At 44.5% G+C, this 25,839-nt stretch overlaps 1 protein-coding gene across 7 annotated transcripts in view; it reads left to right on the forward strand.

The window, feature by feature from the left end:
- The window catches only part of LOC126470388 (beta-1,4-glucuronyltransferase 1), a 323,239-nt gene that overhangs the window by 149,034 nt on the left and 148,366 nt on the right, over positions 1-25,839 (forward strand). Inside the window, exon 1 of one of the 7 annotated variants that reach the window (XM_050098222.1) lies at positions 614-696. The exons of 3 other annotated variants lie outside the window; for them this stretch is intronic. The gene's annotated coding sequence lies outside the window, so the exon portion shown is untranslated. Of the gene's footprint in view, positions 1-613; positions 697-9,049; positions 9,159-25,839 lie in introns of those variants that run through there. 3 more of the 7 variants (XM_050098227.1, XM_050098228.1, XM_050098224.1) reach the window with 3 other exon arrangements.

The raw sequence follows: 25,839 nt of genomic DNA on the forward strand, positions 1-25,839 counted from the left end.
CTGCTAAATAGCATACAAATACTGGAACGATTCCTTTGAGAAGGACAAGACCAAGTTCCTTCCCTATTCTTGTACCACCTAATCTTGTGCGATACATTATGACCTTGTCGACGAGACGCTAAACCTAAACTGCATGATGATCCTTCCCTTACACACAGACTTTATAGACGGGAAGTAACACGTTATGTTCGTAACGTTTCAGCTTGCAAGATGGGTTCTTGCTCCTGTTAAATTTCCTGTCGATGGGAAGTTGTTACAAACTTCATCAATCCGGCAAAGACGAGGCAGCAAGTTGGGCGGCCAAGTTCGCAGCGCAAAAGCGCGTACAGGGTCACATGCTACGGTGCCATTATTCGTGTCGTGGCACTGCGGGAGCTGACGCTTTAACGTGACCGTCTTGCAGAAGATATCCTTGCCACTCAGCGCTTTGTGCTGCGGCAGGTGTTTCACGATTTAACACGTCGTAAATGGATCAAACAATATGAAAAGCGTCCATGAGGATGTATTTCTTCGCGAGTCACGCACATCGCATGGAAGGTCTTTGTTTGCCTTTACGTGACGCACTTCAATATCATTCGACGGTGTCACGCCAAGGCTATGCCTGAAGGAGAGTGTCGTATCAAGATTTCCGCAGTTGTCACCTAGCGCACAGTGTGGAAAGTACATCATCAGGACGGCCGTGGACTCGAAGAACAGGTAATTTGTTTCAACCATTGGTCGATTGACTTTTCAATTTAAAAACCATAGTGCAGATGTTGCGATGGCACCACTTTCCTGTTCTAAAAACTATGTTTTAATCTGGCTCCGAAAGTGACTTGATTTTGGCATCTAAGCCTTTTCTTGCACGCGTTACTCTACTGTAATGATTAATTTTTAATCTTTCTTCGTGAAAGACAGTCACGTCGCCACTTCATACGTATTATTTGAGATGTACGTATGGTAACTTTGCCATAATAAATGTGTTCTAAAAAGCCGTTTTCTAGCTTGACAGTTTACTACAGCTCCACGAGGCGACACTTCGGCGAATGAACTGTTACAGCAGAATCTGTTCGCTCGGTATAGTGCCTCCGCTGCATACACGAAGAACATAGAGAAACCGTTACATTTCTTGCTCCTGTTTATGCTATGTATTTTAGTTCTGACCAAACGTGAAACCCGTGACGCAAAATTTGCGTTAAGTAGAAACGGCCCAACCGGAAGGTTGAACACAACAGTGCTTTACTGGGCATGGTCGTCATATTGGAGGTGATGTACCCTTACCTTCCTTAGAACTTCGAGCTGACTCATCCCGAACCACGGCGCAGCTTAGCATTTTTCATACATATTTCATTGCCAGAAGTAAGCGTCGAAGCTCAAACTTTCGTAATTGTGGTCCTGACACCAACTACACCACTTTTTGTGCCGCTGTCTTTAATGCTGAAATTCTGTGGCGTCTTATTGAAAGATCTGAACCTCCTATATCATAAGTTACAGAAACGTACTGAATTTCCTAAAGAATGATTCTGAAGATTCTGTTAAGTTCTGCTAGGAATGGTAAGGGAAAGACGTTTGTCTTAGGATGCCTCGCAAACGAAACTCTTCAACAGAAGTCAAATCAGGAAACACGAAAAGTTGAAAAATTAAATTAGATGCCTTGCAGAAAGAATGTTTAATAGCTAGGTTGATGAACACGGTCGTAGTGCCAAAACATTTGCGAATAACAACTAACAAAATACTATGACGGCTTCGAAGACCTTCTCTCAAGTTGCAGTTTGAAGGTAGCCATTACTAAATTGGTCTCTGCAAATAGAAAAAACTAGCATCAGTTAATACTGCTGAGCATTCTTATTTCAACTAAAAGTATTTGCAGGTTTTTATACCGTTTCAGGGCTATCGCTTAACCTAACGTAAGCGTCCCACTGCCAGACGGTGCACCCAATAACGGCTAGGTAGATACTGTTAATCGTGAGTTGTTGTTGCGGCTATCAGACGGTGTTTTATACACAGGATCCAAATTTATTTGCAACTACTTCCGGAAAATTCCAAATATAGCAGCGAAAACCGTCGGATCATTATATGTCGTAAATATTTTAATATTGTAACTTAGTTTTTAGGTTGATTTAATACACCGTCCAACGAATAATAGACAGCTTTTCTCGCTCCTGGGAGTAAGATCAGTGTAGCCACCGGCAGGTGATCTGAGTATAGAAACTCTTAAGAATATAAATACAAAGTTCGTCAGTGAAACTCGCACGCCATTTGTTATTGACGAATTGTGAAGACGACGAAATGTACAGCTGTATGGGACTAACAATAAAGTCCGTCCACTGTGTGCTCAAGAGTTTTCCGTCCACTAGTGTACATCCAGAAGCAAAGCTTCTGCGAGACTTCAGATGGCTTTTCAAAGCAAATCATTGCGATGCCAACACGCCAGAAATGCGTGTATGTGATGCTTTGGTGCGTTCGTAATTTAAATTCATGAAGCTGCGGTGGAAAATACATTTACGGAAGAATATGTGTAGGCTTTCGTTAGAACTTCAGATATACCTGTGAATTTTGCAGAGTTCTTGCATAACAAACTGAAGCGCTAATTACACTGCGCTCACAGCTTCTTTTGGCGAAGCTAAAATACTCTTGAAAAGAGAATAGATGGTTACCATTATTGAGATGTCCATTCATTTTGTCTCACTTCTGCCAAGATTAGCGACTACTGCAACCATAAGATGGATAAATATAGATGAAAGTTTCGCGTTCCAGGTGACAAATGTCGTCCAGTACACACTTAGATGGTGTAAACCAATAACAGACTACAAGGAGGATAGTCCATGGATATCGATTGAATTCCGTTACGTGGAACAACTATTGTGGAAGGGTATTCGCAGGAAGACTGGACAGAATTATTTATCAAACGTCCTAGGAAACAATGTCGCGTATTCTAGGAGAGCAGTCGCAAATAAGTAGTTGGACCATGAAGCTTACACGTACCAGAGCACACAGGTTTTCGGTCGATGTTACAGAATAATGTGTACAATTACGTATTCATTCGTGTTGGTGGATCAGTTTCATTTTGAGATGAACCAGATACGATGCTTACGGTTCATTTCTGAAGGAACTAATTGACGACTCCTAAGAGTGTCAGCTGCCTAAGATGCGTACGTATCTCATAGAATAAATGGTTCAGGCTGTCCATGGAGTACCATTCCAGTTCATAGTGAACATTGTTTCGAGTTTATAAAACGTCAAATTTTGTTTCGCAATATCGTTTAGATACTGCAGTAAGTTTTGTGTAGTGTCTTAAAAATCGGTTGGAATTCCTGTAAAATTACATTGCATGTAGGTCTTCGCGCTATATTAGAAAAGGAAGCGTAGGGAGAACTAAGAACGGAAAGACCACTGAAAATGCGACCGCAATGTGAAAGGACACGTTGATGAATCTCGTCTGGTTGTCACCTCACTCGGCGGGACAGCAAACTGCGTGATTGACCGTGGGCTCATGGCCAAAGCTGCTGCGTGTGGCTAGCGGCCTGTGTTGTGACGTTCGCGAATTGCCGATAAATTGCATTCTGTTTAGCGGCCGTAATTGGCTTAGTACGTTGTTGCGGCACACTAGCGAAATTACCCAAGCCACGCGCCCGAGCCTTTGCGTGGCCGGCGAGTTCGTTGCTTTCTGCGCCACTCACTAGAGCTGCACCATTTCGGCCGTAAGTCTCTCTTGTGTCGTTAACACCAAGTGCGAAATAGTTACGCACACCCGCGCACTGTATATACACAGGGTCTCTCTTCTAAACGTCATCAGACAGATTTCATCTGCTGTTTCGGCAGATGGTTGCAATTCAGTTTTTGCTATGTGTAGCTGGATTTACCCCCAAGCAAAGACTGCTCGTCACGTTCTTCATGCTACGTCCAGTGTCGGCGGAAATTGTACATTTGTTTTTCGTTACGAACAAAATACTCAAAGCGGAATTTTACGTACCTATTCTATACAGCGGTAGAGCAGAACATCCAGTATTCCAGCAGCGAGAGCACCGCTCTAAGCCGCACGGACTGCCACCGGCATGCAGTTGCGTTACACAGTAGCTGCTACAGTTCTGGTTGTTCCTCTTGTTTTGCTGTCCCTGTTACTACAAACTTAAAAAAAATGAGTATAGCACGAAACTATTTTGCCTCCGCTCTGTAGAATGAACACGCAAAAGTAGTCTTCAAAAATCATTTTGTTATGGGAAACAAACGACCCTTCCCGTCGACGCTGGACGTCGCATGAAACATAAACTGTATTTCTTTAGGCTGCAAGAAGCGCAATTGCAAACACCAGATAAAATGCGCCTGACAACTAATAGACTTAAACAGCTCATAAGGTTGTTCCTTAACGTTACGTATCCAAGAGTCTCGATCCTTACATGAATGAAGACGTCCGTGCAGGAAAGGGATAACTCCGCGTTTCCCGTAATATACACCATCCCCTGTAAGCTTCAGAATCTTACCTTCTGTATCACTTCGGGGGAAGAAAAGGATAAATACTGGAGATACCACTATTTTGCACCGAACATACTCGGTCAAATCACTTTGGACCACAGTCCATGTTCGACGTCAAATTTGTAAAATGTGAGTTACCCCTTCTTGCACAAAGTTCTTCAAATTTCTTCGTTGCATGCCCCCTCCGCATGATTCTTCAGTTAATAGCGGTGAACATTTCAAACCAATCCAATGGGAAAAACGTTAGTTATTGTAAGTTTCATAACTGCTTTGCGTTACACGCAAATAGACTTACGTAGCGAATTAAATTTAATTAGTCAACGAGAAGTTCACCATTCAATAAGTATCCAGCCGCCCCCAACCCCCACCTCCCCAGGGGGCACCCAACGCCTTTGTGTGTACATACCAGACGAGCATGTGGCCCCAAGCTATTCAGTAGCAAACTGGTACTCAAAGCGTAGCGTAGACATAAAAAAATGGACGCTTTCGTCCTGGAGTCTATTAGGATATCTTCATGTGTATTGGGTAAGTGGGCACAATGTGAAGCCTATTTTCATTTTCATAATGTTTTATTAATTACTGGTTTGTCATTTGCATAGTTCACGTAAGAGCGTTTTTCGTTCACCGCGACCTAGTTTTCTGCCATCCATGTAGCCAGAAATCCACGAATGCTTAATCAGAGCGCAGAGTATAAACCAGTGATGTTCCCAAGTTTTGGGCCAGTTGTTAATACCAGTGGAAGCACCCTTAGACTATACCCCAAGTGCGTCACAAGAAAAGACAAATTTGCACTGAAAACCGCAAATTGGACATGTGAGGGTTTTAGTAGGGAAGGTGAATGGTAGACGTCGATTTATTGGGAGAATTTTGGGAAAGGGTGGGCTATCTGTAAAGAAGACAACTTATAAGACATTGGCGCGGCACACTATTGATTGCTGTTAGTGTACGGAGGTATAATCAGTCGTTCTTCCCCCTCTATTTGCGAGTGGAACATGGAAGGAAATAATTAGTCGTACAGGTACCCTCCACCGCGCACCATACGGGGGCTTGAGGTAGATACATACCTAACAGCTTCCATACAATGCTGCATTGTCACTTACACTAACACAGCGTGGACTGTTGCGGTGTTGTTCCCGTTCATAAACAGAAAAGTATCTTAGGGTGCTTTTGTTGTGATAGGGCAGCGTTATATTATTTTGGCTCATCTAGCGGCCTGTTAGAATACAGAGTTCTGTACGAAGACTGTAGTATGGGCCTACAAACAAAACAAATTTCGCGACTTTATATTTTGGTGTGACAATTAGTACTTCAGTATTCACCATACTTCTGTAACTCGGATGCACAGAGGACTATACGCGAAAGGCAAGGGTTCCTGACTCAGAAAATTCCAGTCCGATACGTAACTGCTAAGAAGTTACCTTTAATGGTGGTCAGGTAAAGGAAGTTCCCTTCGCTGCAGATCCTGACGCCGCAAACAGGCGAGAAATAGAACTACACTCGGATTTCCGTGGGCACCATAACTGAGCTCGCTTGCATTTTCCCTTCCGCAGTGCCACATATAAGTCGTAGCTGAGTAGTTCCGCTAGGCGCTGCGCGTTGCGTGTCTGTCGTAGCGGAAGCGTCGCTGGCAGTGTGTGTCCGTCGGGGCGCGACCCCGGCCCATTCTGCGCCTGCAGAGGTCGCGGAAGCTGCGACCGCTGGCGCGTCGCCAGCCACAGCCTGCTAACGGTCCGCTGTGCGCATCTCAAACCTAACTGTACGCTCTGTCAAGCCGACAGCAACATCATTCATTACATTTTCAAGCTAATGCTCGGGATTCGCATATCCGGAAACAGTGCTATGGCACACAGGCTGACGTATAAGGAAGCATAAACGTAACGGGTCAGCCATATTGGCTTTCTTCCGCACGATTACAGTGAATACTTTAATGGTGCAGATTATAGCGTTGATTCGTTACCACTCCCGATGAGATGAATGAAATGAAAAGGCGGAGGTGTGAACGATCACATTCCTGTAATTTGACAGATAAATCAAAACTTACCTGCAAAACTGCATGTCGTCTTAACCGTTCAGCACGGGAGCTAGAATCTATAGTAGGCTTCATTAGTGGCGTGTGAGAAATATTTACGGACGGGGGAAGACTTGCAGACGAGTAACAAAGGTGTTGCAACTGCGTTAAACTCAGTATGTTGAGGAAAACGCGAGGCAGCCTTTGAAGTGTGAGAAAAGCCGTGAATCCACAAGTATGGAATACAACTGGCAGAGTAAAGCTGTCTACGGAAATAGAATATATAAAATGCACAAGAGCATAGTGGTCAGACGTCGTTCCAGCCTTCAGGGAAAAAACAAGTGTTGAGAAAGAGACAATCAGAAGGTAATAATAAACAAGCAGATGAACCTTGACAGTAATACAGATGTGCAATGGGGGCCTGAGTGCGTTTTTTGTCAGTTGCATTGACGAACAGTCTATGGGCTGCTTGTAGGACGCAAAGCGATTGCATGTCGTTAACGCAATCGCGTCAGTATCACGCTTCTTGATGGTTCCAGATTCATGACGTAAATTTACTGAACACTTGTGGATTTCATTGCTTAGAAGTCAGAACATCTTACAAAGTTGATGGTGGCTGACTTCTACGCCAATCTTCCCTATGCACCGAAATCAGACAACCGTGACTACCTGGTGTTTTAGAGTGAAAGCTCAGAGAGCGGGCTCTCGGTTTTATCATCTATGTGGCCCCACCCTGGAATGAATACTCAGGAAAAAAGTGGTTCTGACCAGGGAGGTAGTTCTGACACCCTCCCGCAGCGTTTGACACTTGCGGGGCCGACCCCCTGGTGTTTAAAGCTGGTTCTTCCGCAGTGGCGCTGGACCAGCACACTCGGGAAAACTGCACACACGTGTCTGCGATCAAGTTGATCTTAACGGCTCATATCTTCATTTTCAAGGGACACACCATCTTGTGACAATTTTACTGAATTTATTTTTATAAATCTAAGTTGACCGACCACTTCATCCACTGGTCCTTCTCTTTGGCACCATGTCGGTCAGTTCGGAATAAGCGGGAAAATTACTTCTAAGAGTGAAATTTGTCCATCAAATTATCAGCTGATCAATTATTCATACAAGCGTAAGCTTCCGCGGCCGTTCTGTCAATAAAATTCTTCAGTGTCTTTCAAATTTTTATGTGAAACACATCTTTTTAAACAAAACAAGTTATTGACGTTCTGCAACTTTATTCCTCGTGTCTACGTATTTATTTCTCAGCATAGTAATCCTGGCGACGAATACATTTCTCCCAACTAGAGACTACATGGTTGATAATGTCTCTGTAAAAATTTTTACTTGGTTGGCGGAGACATAAACTCATCTCACCTTGCTCACTATCAGAATGAAGTCTTCAGAGGTGTTCTTTAAATTTTGGAAACAGACGAAAATCGGATGGGGCCAAGTTATGTTAACATCACCGTCTCCATTATAAGCGCGAACAACCGTAAGTCGCACATTACTGATGTCGATACAATCACCACCTACACAGCTTTCATTCCGACTTGAATTCCGTTGGAGGCACGTTTTCTGCGGTTAGAAACTCTATTACAGCACGCTGTTTCTCGCGCACAGACATAGTTAAGTTGCACACGGCCAAGTTACACGCAACTATCAGGAGTCCTTTTGCGGCAGAGGGTTGCAACTTACGTCAACGAAGCAGAAAAGTCGACCAAGTGTTAAACGTTACATTTAATACATCAACCGCTATTGTGAACAGAAAAAAAGATTTTTGAAGGCATTGCTTGTCAGTACCTTTGTAATATACTGGGACGTTTCGGCCACTGTTGCAAATGGCATACCACAGGGTGTTCTCCTTACTCTAAGCAAAACATTGAGACACATCATTTGCAGAAGTGGCCGAAACATCGGCGAATTTTGCATATTGACAGTGCGGCCACGTACTCTGAAGAATTTTATTGATAATCATGCATGCAATCGACGCGTGATAGCAGTCATTCGATTTATCACCTCTTTCACAGGCCGAATCAATGCTCGGAATGTAAGTTGATGGAATGTTTCATATTCGTTTATTCATAAGGCTGACGAAACGGTGGTTCAAAATGCCAACGTGGATTCTGGGTACGCTAGATAAGTCGGTTTACAACCATAAGATGATGACAGCATTATTGTCACTATTTTCTTCTTTTCCTTATCCCTTAATCTTCCACCTGTCCGTCCCCGATAGCTGAGTGGACAGCGCGACGAAGTCAATTCTAAGGGCCCGGGTTCGATTCCCGGTTTGGTTGGAGATTTTCTCCGCTCAGGGACTAGGTGTTGTGTTGTCCTGATCATTATTATTTCATCCTCATCGACGCGCAAGTCGCCGAAGTGGCGTTAAATCGAAAGACTTGCACCTGGCGTACGGTCTACCTGACGGGAGGCCCTAGTCACGCGGCATTTATTATTTATCTTCCACTAGACACTTAAATTGCTACAAAACATCATATTGAATAATAGTAATGGTAATAGTAGTAATTTATTATTATAATTCTCATTGCTATCATTGTTACAGTAGAACCCCTCTAATCCGACCTCGGATGGTCCGCCACTCCGGTTAGTCCGACCATGCTCAGGCTCGTGAGCCTATGCCGAGTTGTCACCGACTGGACGCCTGTCGGGCCATTGTTGCGGTGACTATCGCTGTGCATATTGTTATACTGTACGTTATTGTGCAGTTTTATCCTTTGTGATTAGAAAACGTCGTTGTTTGCTTTATTCCGTGTTCTCTACAGTACTTATTACTGTAGATTCTCGCGGATGCAAAAACGCTTTTTACATCGCCCTTCAATAAATCAAGCAGAATCCAACTTCAGCTCCAATGGACGTTGTGTGGGGAAAAAAGGGACACTGCAGCTAAATCTAGAATAACATCTGCTAAACAAAAATGTATCACTAACTTTTTCCAAGTAATCTGTTTTTGTTTTTACTATAAAAACAATGCGTACAGTATAATCATTTCTTAGTTTATACATACAGTAGTTTATTTCTTTGTAAAAAATTTCTTTCTTATATACAATGCTACAAATTCTTTTAGTTTACAGTATATATAATTTATACGTTATTAAGTACAGTACAGTACAGTACTGTAACTTGTTGTTTTTCCTTTTAAAACCAATACATATTATAGTGTGTGTAAACTTTTTTAGTTAATAGATTAACACTGTGTAAAAAACATCTTTTTTTATTACAGTAGATGTCTTTTAGTTCTTAAATCGTCGAATATTTTTACTAAATGTCTTTTTATATTTTTTGCAATAAATATTAGATTTTTGGGATAATCGGACCTTTTTTCGGTCCGACCATGGTCCCGGTCCCGAAGGTGACGGATTAGAGGGGTTCTACTGTACTAGTTTCCCAGAAACGTTACTTTGTGTACAGAGAAAACTATTCGCTTGAAGATTAGGGTAAAAAAAGGGCGACTCGAACTTCGTGCCTTTGCCTGTTGCTCAGAAATGCCTGCTCAACCATTAGTTCTCTCCTGTCATATAGTAAAACTCTGAATCGTGACTTTATGGAAACGCTTCTATCGAAATATGTGCCCCCAACCGTGCGAAAGATTACATTAATCTGTGACTCGTTGGGTGTCTGTTTCCCTTAGCAGTAGCTGTTTCTGTACATTTGAATAACTACAAATCGTGTTCGGAAACAGAACAGAGGATCAGATACTACCGGATCACAACTTCTGATTCAATCAAATAACGTCGTTATTTTAATATTGATCATTATTAATGTTATGCAGTTACGCTAAGACTTCTAGATAAACACATGAAACCAGTAACAGGAAAGTAAAAAAGACAGATCTGTTTAAGTGCAGGGATAGGTCAATGGAAGAGGATAAAAGATGGTTATGCGGCTCTACTGTCCAAATGTTCTGGGGTAATGGTGGCCTGACAGTGGTGAAGACCTATGAGACCTGCTAGACTCTCAAGAAGTCTATGGACGGTAAGAAATGTTACTCACTGGTAAAAGATTGAAATCGTTGAAAAAAGATGTTTCGTGAAGCATTTTTAAACATTACTCCAAACGGGAATTTAAAAAGCAAGGGACTGCTAAAACTTGGAAAGATATTGGCTGTATGAAGATGCAGCAGATTACGAGCATAATTTCTTCAATAAATTCTTGACTTTAAATTTCACTATGTATATCATCTTGGAACGTACATGAGATCAGAATTACGAACTACTCTGAAGAAATAAGTCGTACAATATATAGTGTGACAGTTCAGATACACAAGTGTGTAGTATCTAATTCTGATTTGCTCGATAGTTAGAGACAAGTTCGACGATGTTCCTCTGGTGAACAGATTTGTAATATTCTTGCATCGAGGGGCAGTAGCCTTTGCAGCAAGTGATGCAGTACGCCGATCAAACTGGACATGTGCATTGTTCTGGTTGCTGTGATGTTTAATACTTTCGGCTGTCTCGGCATCTCCTCCGCTTTGTGGTCTGTAAAAGATCGAAGTGTAAAAACTAAGTGGAAGGAACTGAACAGAAAGTTACCCGCGTAGCTACTGCGTTCAATCAGACTAACATTTACAGCCTTCAGTAATAACCTCCACTGTCGACGTCACGAAAAGCAATGAATTTTAATGCAGATTATAATCTCTCTTTTTCGAGCCAGCATGTAAACTCTGATTTCGTTAACTCGGTGTCACGGAGATGATGAGTTTACGAACATGAAGCGTTTGTGGTACTCTCCTGGGACATGAGGTTACACCTGCGTCGACGACGCTACGTTACCCTCAGATGAGACAGTCTTGTTAGTGTTACAGACGTGGTTGTTAGTCATCAGCTCTGATTACCAAACGAATATACATGTCTATATATCAGTTGCAAAATACGCTGTCATTTGCAGTCGCATTTATGAATATCAGTTGAAATAAGAAGTTGAGAAACGAACTAACGACCGTACCGTTCCTACCACAATTTTTTTTTTTTGGGTATATCTCAATGTTTTTCATTTAAGAATAATTGAATCACAATTTAACGTGCGCCCGTTTTATACTGAAATGCCCAGTAAAGAGTTGCAGTGAAAAAGCTTAAAATCTACAAATTGTTCTCCTTTCTGGAATTAAAAGTGCACAGCGCGAAATTTGATGTATATAGACAATGACAAAGTAAATCACGAAACGCAAGACAATTTAGTAGTTGCATGAATACATTTATTCGATCAGAGATGTTAGATTTATAATTCACTCAGAAATATCCTAGTGTAACCAACATACTCATTTAACTTACTTCTGTTAACCTAGAATAAAGCGTCTGTCCATAAAATATTGCATTACTTTCTCTTCGTACAGCGGAGTATATTCTGGATTTAAACCTATGTTGCAGCTATCTAAAAGCAGCGTACGATCAGATCAGCTGCCGACAGGCTCAAGTTTCCGCTTCACGTAAATTGTCATACTTACCTACAACCTGTAACATCTCACTTTTAATTTTGTTGCGGGGAAATGATATTCAATTGTACAGCTACTCAAGATGGCAGTTCTCAGGAGGGAGGTGGAGCAGAGTGAACGGCTGAAACTGATGAAAGCAGGAATAAATCTGTGTTTGTGTACTGCCATTCACAAAAGTCATTTACCTGTGACACTCTGCGTTTTGTATAATTGCACACACTGCCGCATCGTGAAATATGCATTCTGGAAATAATACCCTAGGCTGTGGGTAAGCCATTTTTCCGCAGTTCGTTTCTCCCAGGTGTACTAAGTCGGTAAGAGCACTGCCTGTGAAAACTAAGGATCCGGTGCAAGTCCCGGTCCACACACAGTATTTGTCTCGAAGTTGCAACATCCTGTTAAATGATCTGAATTCATATCGGCGTAAACCATTTTCGTCAGGGAATATTTCGGCAACTATTCAACAGCACAATATGAGGATGTTCTTGGTCCAATGTGTCCGCGAGCGAGCATTGTAATTATGACATCCACAGGTACTGCAACTTCAATCCGTTCTCACGTAGTTAAAATCACTACGTTCTCTCTTGAAAGAGTAGGCGTGACCTCGATTTTAGACGCCTGCCAGCCATGATATTCGCGGCAGGGCTATACGCCTGCAGGAGCCTTCGGTTCGTTTGGTTTGGCGTTTACGCGCCCTGCACTTGTTCCATAACTTTTTAATCCCGTCTCTCGCAGTTACTGTCGGCTGAATTTTTGCACAGACGGGATTGTTTATGCACGTCGCCTCGTAAACAGAGCTGCAAGCGGGTGCAGCTTAGGCTTTTTGTTGTCGACTGCACTGCATTGCAGACTTCCTGGCTGAAATTCTGTCGGCCGTGTTAGCAACGAGTAGAACCACTGTTTTGGTTTAGTCGTGGAACTTGTTTTAGGATCCTCAGAGGTCTAATCTAATAATATGCGTAGCTTAAACTGTTCGCCGTAAAACTTCAGTGTACTGATCGGTCGATCTGACGCACTGCTAAGAGAGACTCGCTTTTGGGAAGACTGTTGTTTATAGCCCCGTCCGGCCATCCAGATTTAGTTTGTTATTCTCCAAACTTCGTAAGGCAAATGCAGGAATGGTTCCTTTAAAAAGGATGTGACCAGTTTCCTTACCATCCTTCATTTAGTTCGCTCTTGCTGTGTAACGACCTCGCCGTCGTCGGGACATTAAAGCCCACTTCGTTCAGTAAGGACCTGCAAGTTGCGGAAGCTTTGTAGGATTTTTCGTGATAGTTACTCAGAGAAATTTGAGTATTTCTATGTGATGAAACTTTTCTCTTGAATTAAAAATGAAGTATGCAAAGTATACTAATTTTAAAACAAAATATCATCCATGCCTTGGTAAAGCAGTACTATGGTATTACAGCACGCAGGGGTAATCAGTGAACGTCCTTCTGACGGATTGTCTGCTTTTCCATAACTGGCAGAAGGAACGTAGGGGTCGTTTAGATTTAATATCATATGAGAAATTCGGCCCGAAGTGGTAGGGACGTTCTTAAACAGATGTCACTGTCGAATTAAAGTTTCTGCGAAGTTATTCTGTCAGTTGGGTAGAATGGGGTTATCCATGACTGGCTGAATTATACATAAATGTGTGAGCTTCATATAAGCTTCGTGTATACTTGGTCATCTGAACGTTAGGCACCGCCGTTGACCGTTAAAAGATGTCGCGTTCATTCATAGTTACTATGGTAATTTACATACAAATCATGAAGTACGGCAGCATAGAAAGTTGCCAAACAACATTATGCTGTGTAATGCAACTGAGACAACTTTTCAGACAAAGAAGCAGCTATCTACTGAACGATAAGGTTTTAACGTCCTCTCCACGTCGTCATTTGAGATAGAGGATTGGGGAAGGATAGCAAGGGAAATCGACAGTGTCGTTTCCATATGATCATCCCTGTATTCATCTTAAGTAATTCATGAAGAAACTAAATCTGGATGACTGGGCAGAGATGGAAACGAAGGACCTCCTCAGCAGGAGACTAGTGTCTTAGTGTTGCACCCCCTCGCCCTGTGATATACGCCACATGAGCCTCCTGGAACTGGCGGAGAACGACAGAAAAGTAGTAAAGACTTGTAGCGTACATTCCGTAAACTTGATTTGCTGGGGTACTACAATGTTAAAAAGTTCCTGACTCTTCCGAATTCTTTCGTACGTAAGCGCACGCTTGCTGAAGCTGAAGAGCATCGCCTTAATTCCCGGGTAGCTGCGCCGCTTACGCAATCGTGTACACACACTCGAAATTCTCGGGTAAATATATCCCGCGTTTAGTGCTTACCCGTGACGCAAGTTAGAAACATCTTCGCCGCCATCAGCGATCTAACCTCTACGTGGGACACTTAACGGTCCTACAGGAAAATTTGTGTGAGCTAAAATCTTCAGTGAGCTCTAATAAGAGCAATTACACGCACGCGAGGTTTCTGCGAGGAAGTGCCTTTAAATCGTAACTGCCAAGCTGCTGGACTGCTGCTGAAACGACTGCCTGTTATAACTAATAAAGACTGCAGTTCAGTTTGTAGCCGATGGTCACGATACGGGTCTGCTGGAGATCTTTCCCATTTATCACAGTGGGAAGATACCACTTTAATAGCAGAAGTCGTATTCTGTGATTTATGATAACTGTGTCGTTTCCAAACAACATCGACAGAGATAAAAGGTTTCTTAACGCTCAGTACTAAAAACTATCTATTAAAATAATTCATATAATAAGCGGGATAGACTAGCAAGGGGAGAAGAGTAAAAGTGATCTTAAAACGAAGATCACAAGAATGAATAAATAAATAAGTAAATAAATAAATAAATGAACCGTAGTTAGCATACGTCCAGCTAACTGATGTTCATACTGTATACAAAAAATGTGAAAAGTTGCTGATACAGTGTTGGTCAGTTCTTACCGTGCGATGTGTGCAGTGGTTAGCTCACTGGACTCGCATTCGGTTCAAACCCGCGTTCAGCCATCCTGGTATATGTTCAACATGATTTCCCTAAATCGCTTCTGATAAATGCCGGGATGGATCATTTGAAAGGGCACGGCCGACTTCCTTCTGCATCCGTCCCCAATCCGATGGGACTGATGACCTCGCTGTTTGGTGGCTCCCCCCCCTCCCCCTCCCACAAAAAAAATAATCCAAGTCATATTCTTGGACGAAAGAGCAATTCGAAACTATAGTTCACTCACACCGCTTGGCCTTCAGATAATATTTAAAGCTGAAGTGCCATATTTGCTTTGCTGGGTTGTCTTGTTCCCTTTCAGAAAACCGGATAAACCTAGAACTTCCCTGCTGTACTGCTTGTATGCTGTGGTCACGTGCAACATTGTAAAGGGATACATGCATGAATTAATCAGTTCTGTTAAACTCACACGCTAAACATACTGTATATGTGAGTGGTCTGAACAATGAGGAGGGAGACAGCTTCAACCTAAAGATCTACAGTACTCGTTCACAAGGAAATTTTAGTTACAATTAATGGCTCCCCCCCCCCCCCCCCGCCCCCCAAAGGGGCTCACGGTCCTTCCAGGAGTTCGTGCGTGGTGCGCATGGGGCCCCGAGCTATTGAAGCCCATTCTTCCTTCCCTGACTGCATTTCCTTCATCATGCCCCTCCCTCCTTATTCTCGATCCTTCCCTGCTGCCCCCTCCTCCCCCTCTCTCGGTGTTCTGATGTATGTCGACCTCGCTATCCACTTATATTGCTTGCAATTTTGTTTCTCCTGCCTATTCTCTGGAATCCTTGTTGGCGTTTAGGTCCCTACTTGAGGTACGACGTCTACTTCTAAATTTTTCTGTTTTCAGTGTGAGGCGTTTGCGGAAGAACTCCATTCGTAGGTTCTAGTGCTTGGGTTCGTCTCCCCTTTTCCTCTCCCTCTTCCTTCCCCACCATAGCTCCCCTCCACCCGCTGGATCACCAGTGCGTATAGCCACTCTGTGTGGTGGGGTTGTTACATACCCATCTGGCTGAGCCCCCTGACAACACAGGGATCACACTACCGATACGTGAGCTGTTTCCTCCTTGTCTTTCAGAACATCGGAAATTTCGGCAACGTCCGCCGTGCCAGGTGGACCTTGATGTGGCTGTGAGGCGCCCATGGGGAGAGCGCTTGTAGGAGGAGGTGGTACAGGACAGTTGGTTCGTGCAAGAAGAGTATCAAGTTGCACAAACATTTCGCTGTTCTCAAACGGCCGTCTGTACAAATGGCGAAGGGTCATTGAATGCTGCTTCATATGATTCGGCAGCTTCCCCTTCCCTGGCTGCACTCCGGGAGGACGGCTAGACTTGCCCTCTTGGGATGAAACACTTTCCCCGCTACCACGTCTGTACTAGGACGGACAGTAACACATTCACTGCCACAAAGCCATTGTTTTTTGTGGAGAATATCGAGGACAAGTTTGGTGAAGTGGAGTCTCGGTAAGATGTGGTTGGCTCCCTGTTATTCAGAGCTGCTGCTACCGCCTAATCTGCAGCTGTTCATGCTTCTGATGCTCTTGGTAGTGTCCCAGTGTCTATTACACCTCAACAGTCTCTGAAAAATCATCCCCCCTGGACCATATTCATAGGGCCTCGTCCTGCAAACTGATGAGGAACTCTTGTCTAATCTGGAGCGACGTGGCATTCATTTTTGTTTGACGTGTGCTGAAGGATCGTAAAGACGACCGTACCCATACCAGCCCCTTCATTCTGGCATTCGAGGGAGATGACCTTCTAGAGTAGGTCAAGGTTAAGTGCTACAGATTAGACGTGAAGTCGTACGTCCCATCACCCATGTTCTGCTTTCAGTGATTGTGTTTTGGGCGTACGTTTTCCTGCTGTACAGCAGACCCTCTGTGTGGTGACTGGACACCCTCTCCATGAGGAAATCCCCTGTGTTCTGCCATCTGTGGGTGTCAATTGTCACGACCGCTACTCTCCACACTCGCCATATTGCCCAGTTTACCAGAGAGAAAAAAAATACAAGAGTACAAGCCCCTGGATCGCGCGTCTTACTCTGAGACTAGCCAAAAAGATACACTCCGTCCAGTGTCACTTCAATGAACTTTTTCTTCTGTTGCATTCGTTTCCTCTCCTACCTCTTCTTTACGCCAGCTTGTCCCCTCCCCCTCGCCTGCAGTTCCCACGCCCCCCTCTCCAGGATCTGCTCCCACTCCCCGGCCAAAATAGTGCCCACCCCCTTCTTCGGCACCTTCCGGTGATGCGGCTACCACCCAGGACCCCTCACCCCCCCCCCCCCCCTCCGTCGTTTCTGTGGCCGAAACCTACAACAACAACAACAACTCGGCCACGATATGCACCCCAATGTCGCCCACTCTTTCGGCTCTGGATCGTGCAGAAGCCTGTAATCCCTCTGTGCCCAACCCTTCTCCACTTCTCAAAGAGAAGACGACGAAGAAGAAGAAGTAGTAGTCCCATGACACCCCCCCCCCCCCCACTACCCCCAGAGCTGCTATCTCCCCCTCGCAACCTGAACCTGACATCTTATTTATGGATGTCACCCCAACCTCGTCGGTGACGACCACTGACTGAGCCACATGACTTCATGTCTAACTTTGACTCTCGCTGCACGATAATCCAGTAGAATTTCAATGGATATTATTGTGACCTACCGGAATTACGTCTTGCTTCCTCCTTTTCTGCATTCTATCTTGCTCTTGAAGAAATGCACTTCCATGATGACCACTCTCCAACGTTTCGTGGTTATTGGGAATTCTGTCGGGATGGTGCCGGCCCCAGGATAGCATCTGGAGGGCGTCTGCACTTTGATTCACTCTCCAGCCATTAGTGACTGGATCCCCCTTCGTATCAACCTGGAAGCAATAGTAGTTATAATACAAACGACTCCACCAAAAACAGTTCGCGATGTCTGCCTCCCTCTCAATTAGGCCACTTCATTATGTTGAGCTGTCTACCTTAATAGAGCAACTCCCACCCTCACATGTTCTCATTGGGAACTTAAGTGCACGCCACCTCCATTGGAGGAGCGCTACTTCAAGGGGTAGGGGTCTTCTAATAAGCTAAATTATTAAAGACTTTGATTTCTCTCTCCTCAGTGAAGGTTCCCCTACCAACTTCGGGTACCGCTCATGGCTTCTTTTCTGCTATCGATTTCACGATCTCCTCCCATCCTCTCGTGGCGTCCCTACATTGGTCACCCCATGGTAATCTTCGTGACAGTGACCAACTTCTGGTGATTATATCGTTCCCCCGCCGCCGCCAGGCGGACATGACCCCACGTTGGGCATTCCATAGATCCAATTTTCCTTCATATACTTCTGCTGTGCACTTAGAAACCTATCTCTCGAATTGCATTGATGAGGTCGTGCAGGGCGTCTCTCCATGCTGCTGTCACTGCTGTCGCCCTATCCACAGGTAGCCTCGTCATAGACGAGTACCGTGGTCGACCAAGGATATAGCAGTCGCTGTCCAGGACCGCCGACGGGCACTGCGGGGATTTAAACGACAGGCTTCACAGACGGACCTCCTCGCTTTTAAGCATCTCTGTGCTGAGGCTAGCTACCTTATTAAGCAGAGTAAAAAGGATTGCTTTGAGTGCTTTGTTTTCTCCCTTGGTACATACGCCTCTGCATTGCAAGTTTGGTCCAAGCTCTGTAGCCTTCTGGGTCGCCAGCGACAATCAACTGTCCAGTGTCTTATCCTCCATGTTGCTTCGTATATATTGATCCATTGGTTCTTGCAGAACACCTCGTGACACACTTCGCAACAGCATTGGCGTCCTATTTCTATCCCTCTACCTGTCTCCAGCAGAAATGCCGTGTTGAACAGAATCACCTCTGTTTCAACCCCTATTGAGCTGAATGGTATAATGATCCCTTCACTGAATCAGAATTCTTGCAGGCTCTTACCTGTTCACATGACACTGTTCCACGCCCGGAATCCATCCGCAACCAGATGGCCCAACACCGGGACGTTACCCAGAGGCAATATGTACTCAGGGTCTCCAACCACACTTGTCTGATAGTTGCCTTCCACTCGCAATGGCGAGACGGTATGGTTATCCCTGTCCTTAAGCCCGGGAAGAACGCAACGTTTCTCAACAACTAATGCCCGAAGAGCCTACCGAATGTACTACGTGAACTGCTTGAGAGGATGCTTAGCTTCAGATCATGTTGGGTGATCGAATCTCGGGGCCTTTTGCCCCCGTGTCTGTGTGGCTTCTGGGAAGGACCATCTCAAACTGAGCATTTACTCAGGTTGGAAACAGCAATCAGACAGGCTTTTACTACCCGCCGGCACTTTGTAGCGATCGTCTTTGACTGACGTGAGGAATAAGAGACGGCTTGCCGTCATAACATTTTAGTTGCCCTCCATGACTTCGGCTTACGCGGCCCCCCTTCAGATTTTTATCAGCGACTTCTTATCCCCCCGGCACTTACGGGTTCGAGTTGACAATTCACACACATCATCTCGGATTCAGGAGAACAGTATCCCACAGGGTTCTATGTTAAGTGTAACACTCTTCCTCATAGTCATTAATGGTCTTGTAACCTCTGTTGGACCTATGGCTACCCCGGCGTTGTCTGTCGATTTTTGCATCTGGTGCAGCTGCCACTCGGTAACATCTACTGATCGCCGGCTCAAAGTTGCCAACTGAAGGACCTGTGTGTGGGCCGTCTCCCAAGGCTTCCAGTTTTCTCCCTCCAAAACGCGGGTTATGTATCTTTGTCGTTGATTCACAGCGTACCCTTATCGAGAAATTTATTTATGCGATCAGCTCCTTGACACAGTAGCACAGACCCGTTTCTGGTTCCTGACTGTATTGTGGTGGTCATGTTCATGACTCAGTGGCTTCTTCCACTCTGAAAACACTTAACTCTGTTAACCATTGTGGAGTGCGTCTGACTGTTGGTGCCTTTCGCACTAGTCCCATTGACTGTCTTCTCGCGGAAGCGAGGATTCCCCCTCTAAAAATAAGACGATGCAAATTCCTGGTTTCTTATGCAAGCACCATTCGCAGATTCCCTGACCATCTCAGGTACCCTATTCTCCTCTCAAACGAAGGATGTACCCCTCCTGATAACCGGCCCTCGGGTGGGATTGCCAGCTGGAATGCGTCTCACTTTTCTCTGTCGAAATCTCCATCTCCGCTCACTGGAATGCACCCTGTATATTTCCTCCAATAACCCCTCTTGTGTGGTGCCTAGACCACAGATTACGACTGACTTATTCCAGTTTGCAAAGGTCTCTGTCGCCCCCCTATGATCTTCCGGCGTCTTGGACATTCCATCCTCAGTGTTCCAGGGTGTTACCATCTTCTACCCTGATGCTTCTAAGATGATAAAGTGGGATACGCTTTCACGTCTCCTATTGGCTTAGAACACCGTTTATTGCCGGGATCATGTAGGGTGTGCACAGCGGAGCTGCAGACTATTAACTGTGCCCCCCATTTCGTTACTCAGGCCTCCCTCCACAGTGTTCTAATATGTACCGATTCAATGAGTTGCTTGTGGGCTGTAGACTGATGCTACTCGCGTCACCCTTCGGTCTCTGCTATCAACGACCTCTCTGCCCTTGGCTGTACTGCCTTCTTTGTTGTACTTCTCTGGGTCCCAAGTCTTATGGGTATCCCAGGGAATGAACTGGCTGACCATTTAGCTAGAGAAGCAGATAGTTGCCTCCCCATTCTCTTTCATTATTTCAACTGCAGATATGCGGATCTCTTTAAAATCTTTGTCGAAAAGTGGAATGACATCTGGTGCGCTACTGTATTCAGTAATGAACTCTGCACAATCAAGGCGACTGCTGCGGCTTGGTGCCCTTCGTTCCGCTCCTCCGGGAAGGAGTCCACTTCGGTAACGAACCACCCCCACAGTGTGGCTGTAGAGCCAGACTAACGGTATCCCATATACTGGTGTAATGTCCCCTACTTTTGACCTTCATAGTAAGAACAGTCTTCCAGATTCCTCGGTTTTAATATTAGCAGACGATTCACAGATGGCTGAACTGCCCCTCAGTTTCCTCCATGAAAGTGGTTTTTACTTTCACATACAAGGTTTTGCTTTATTTCTGGAGCAGTGGCAGGGTCGCTGTGGTTGGAGCCTCTTCGTGTTTCCTCGATGTGGAAGCCCATACCCCTCCCCCGGGGAAAGAGCGCTGTTATGTCCCAGTTTTTGGATTTGATCTACCCTTTTATGCCTTCTACTGGTGTGTGTGTGTGTGTGTGTGTGTGTGTGTGTGTGTGTGTGTGTGTGTGTGTGTGTGTTTTAACTTCCTCGTTTCATAGTTTGACTCCTCTGATTGGATCCGTCCACTGTTGGCGGACGCTCTATCTTCCGTGAGTCACTTCGGAATCGAGGGACTGATGACCTCGCCGTTTAGTACCATAATCCTTCTTAATTAATTAATCAATCTAATTAATGGCTCGCTAAGACAGTTCCCTTTGTTACACATAAGCTGCGGGAAAAACATTTTTATAGCAAAATGCAGGTGCTTCTTCCATTGGATCCCAATATATACAGGAATAACACAGACGATTTCCAAATAGAAACTTTGGGTCTGACAAATACCACTTACAACTTCGCAGTAAAAGGAAATAGCCAGCAGCGACGTGCTGCCAGCTCGTAGCAGTTTGCCTTGCGGAAAATCCCGACCTCACAAGGCAGCCGGCAGCCTCGTAGTCTTCAGTCTATATAAAATGTGCCATGCATGTTTGTGTAAGGCTCAAGTTATAAACCTGTACCTCTTGCTTATACAGTCGGCGGACGAATGTAGTATATGCTGAGAGAGGATTATTCGAACATCAGATGATCCTCGTAAACTGCTACTAACTTTTAAGTGCCTCATTTCTCAAGCAGAGGTAAATTTTTTTTTTTCTAGATTTACCAGTTGGTGACCTTATTAGCTACGATAAGAGAACGCTTTGTGTAGCGGGAGAGAGTAAATTTTACTGTGAAGGAAGCTTAAATTTGCGCGACGTTAAAGGTACACGATCTGATAAAAAGTATGCGGACATGTAATGCGCAAATGACAAGGTGTCACGGGAGGCGGACCTACAGTCACAAAAGGAGGCGCCGATTGTTGTGTTGTCAGCAGAGGAGCGACAAGTTATTGGATGTCACTCGAGTAACAAATCCATCAGGGATATTTCAGCCCCTTCAGAGCTGCACAAAATGTTTGTTGGTGATGTGATTCTGAAGTGGAAATGCGAAAGAGCTACCACAGCTAATAAAAGGCCAGGCAGACCTCTTGTCCTGACGGACAGGGACCACGTGCAAACCCAAGGATGGCTGTAAAAAATCACACGAAATCAGCAGAAGGAATCTCTCGTGAGCTAGCACAGTGGCCGTGCGCAGTGAGTTACAAAGAATGGGGCAGAGTGGTCGAGCATCTCCTCGTAAGCCACACTTCCCTGTACTCAAAGTTAAGCGACGATTGAAGTGGGGAACAGGGCGACGCCACTGTACAGGGGAACCGTGTGATCTGAAGAGCTGAATCACGCCATACCCTTTGTCAGTCCAATGGTACGCTTAGAGTTCGCTGAATGCCTGGAAAACGTTACCTGCCGTCAGGTGAAATGCCAATAGTGAAGTACAGAGGTGGTAATGTCTTACTAGGCGTAATAAAACGCTGAAGATGGAAGGATATGAACACATTTTATAGGGTTGTCTATAGCGTACAGTAGAGGAAAAGTTCGGAGGCTAATACTGTACCAGTGTGACAATGGACTTTGTCGCAGAGCAGCATCTTCGAGGCAATGGTTTGTGGAAAAAACATTCCTGAAGTCGACTAGCCTGTCCAGAGATGCGACCTGAACCCAGTGGAACACGTTTGTGACGAATAAGAGCATCGGCTTCGCTACAGAACGAGGCGGCGCAGTGATTAGCACACTGGACTCGAATTCGAGAGGACGACGGTTCAAATCCACGTCCGGCCATTCAGATTCAGGTTTTCCGTGAAGCCCTATATCACTCGAGGCAAATTCCAGGATGATTTCTTAGAAAGGCCACGGCTCATTTTTCTGCATCGTTTAAACTATCCGAGCTTGTGCTCGGTTTCTGACGACCTCGATGTCGATAGGACATAACTTACTTCCTTACTTCCTTTCTTCCTTCCAGACCTCAGTGCCCAAACCAGTTCCTTGTTTGGTTTCGGCTCTTGAGGAAGAATGGGTTGCCATTCCTCCAGGGATAGATATCTGAATGGGAATATCCCCTGTCCAGTTAAAGCTGTCATAGAGGTGAAGGGTGGAGACACTCCATATTAATGTCCACTAATAGGTTCTGTATGCTTTCGATCAGATAGTGTACATTGCGTGGTCTTCATAATGTGTTAACTACCGTATACCATCCGACCACACGCCTCTCCATATCTGCATCCAGTGACGCCTATGGGCCGAGGGTGACACTGCGGTCGATCAGTTGCGTTGGGCCAGTTCGGACGGAGATGGTTTTGCACAATTTGTATAGCATTATATTGGTGCTATTCGTCGAATCTCGAAGTAACACTAATTGCCTGCAAACTGATGCTGGGAATTAAGAATGATACACAAAGTACACAACTTTGCTTCCGCCATTTCTTCCCCAACATTTGAGGCTTTAATGAAACAAATTGGTTACATATGTATCATTCAAAGAATTTTCCATCGCTGGCTACTACTTTCTTTCATCTTCCGGGCAGTGTACGAAACCCGTGTCGAAAAAACTGTTCATCTTTCATAGCGATCCACGAATAGATCCAATTTGTGATTTCTTCATGAGATCGGAAGTGTTGGTCAGCCAGGCCATTCGCCATTGATCTAAACAGGTGACACTAGAGGGAGCAATGTCTGGAGAATACGGCGGATGGGATAAGACTGGCAATTTTAATGTTTCCAGGTACGTTTTGACCTCTTTCGCAACGTGGGATCGAGCGTTTCGTGCTGCAAAATCACTTTATCGTGCCTCTCGCTGTATTGCGGCCATTTGTCTTTTAAAGCTCTGCTCAAACGCATTAATTGCGTTCGATAAAAAGCACCTGTAATTGTTTCACTTTGTTTCAACACCACATAGTACACGGCGCTGACCTGGACCCATCAAATGCAGAGCATGATCTTGGAGCCGTGAATATTCGGTTTGGCCGTCTACGTAGAAGCATGGCCGGGATATCCCCATGATTTTCTGGGTTTAGGGTTATAGTAATGAACCCATTTTTCGTCCCCGGTCACAATACAATGCAGAAATCCCTTTCGTTTTTGCCTCTGAAGCAATTGTTCACAAACACACAACTCCGTTCAACATCTCTTGGTTTCAGCTCACACTGGACCCAAGTTCCTTCTTTCTGAATCATCCCCAAAGCCTAGAGACGTTTTGAAATGGCTTGCTGTGTTACTCCCACTAATCGTGCCAATTCTTCTTGAGTTTGACGCTAGTCTTCACTCAGCAATGTCTCCAATTCTGCATCTTCGAAAACATGCTCTCTTGCACCACTATGTCAGTCTACGACGTTAAAATCACCGTTCTTGAGGTGTTAAAACCACTCACGACACGTTCTTTTCCTTACCATAGTACTTGACAGCATTCTATGAGATTCAGCAGCTGTTTTCTTAGGCTCGTAAAGTGACATTTTCAATCAAGAACAACTTTATGATGCAGACACAAATCGACTAATGTTTGAATGAGGTTATGCTGATCGAGGTCGAAGCTAACTGCCTGACGTCTGCGATCTGTTTCCTTCCACCGCTACTTACCGTTATCGCCACCTATCGGCAAACGGCGCAAGCAGAGTTGTACACCTTGTAGGTTTATTAATGTTTGTTTTTTGAATAATTTAAAGTCATGAAAATACGTTAAAACGGGTATTAGTTACCTCCTCTGAAATTCCGCGGCGTCGCGTGAAGTCTGACTCGCTTACTGGACGATGTACTGAGCACGAGACGAATTAGACGACATAAGCCACTTAAGACTCCTAAGAAAACGTTTATAGGCGGACCCTGATCAAAGAAGGGACTGCTACACTTCCTAAACATTTTCAATAAACGTCACCAGCTTCGATATGACCCGCGAGACACTTGTAAAATAATCAATACTACTTGTAAATGCCTTGCAGCACTATAACTGTTTTGGCCGAGCGGTTCTAGGCGCTTCAGTCTGGAACCGCGCGACCGTTATGGTCGCAGGTTCAAATCCTGCCTCGGGCATGGATGTGTGTGATGTCCTTAGGTTAGTTACGTTTAAGTAGTTTTAAGTCTAGAGGACTGATGACCTCAGATGTTAAGTCCCATAGTGCTCGGAGCCACTATAACTGTTTTCTGAAAGACTGCGACATTTGTCAACTGGAGTGGGCAATGTAATAGACAGCCTTCAAACTGGTTTCTTGCACCTTCCGCTGAAATTCCACAAAAAACTAAACGAGGTAACATTTCAAAACCTATGTGGACCGAAATCCACGTGAAAATAACACTTGCGGTAGTACAGATTATCGGGACAGATTTAAATGGAAAGAAGTTCCCGGCTTCAGTTAAAATTGGAATATAATTGTTCCTCCAAACAATAGGGTGAAGACGCTCGAGAATGTTAAGTTACTGTATACTATTTCTATAAATACTGAAATTAGGGTAGGAATTCACGGACTGTTGGCATGTCGGTTACTCAAGACGACATTAAAGCTCCTTTCTCTCCAATGACGCGAAATGGTGTCAGATCTGGCTACCATGAATTCCGTGGAACCAACCGTTTCAAACACTATAGAAGTTTTTTTAATTGGGATCTCGTAACCAAACATTTCATAACACGTGGTTCAGTGTTACTTACGTCGCAAGGAAGTAAGCGTTAAAGTGACACCTTGTTAACATTGCAACTGTTGCAAAAGTGATAACTAAAGAGAACTTTACTAGTCATATCACTAAAAACGTATTTTTATTTGTGGCAAAAACTCCCTTGCCCTATACAGTTATTTCAGACTGAAG

Source organism: Schistocerca serialis, chromosome 3 (genome assembly GCF_023864345.2).
Source record: "Schistocerca serialis cubense isolate TAMUIC-IGC-003099 chromosome 3, iqSchSeri2.2, whole genome shotgun sequence".
Lineage (NCBI taxonomy): Eukaryota > Metazoa > Arthropoda > Insecta > Orthoptera > Acrididae > Schistocerca > Schistocerca serialis.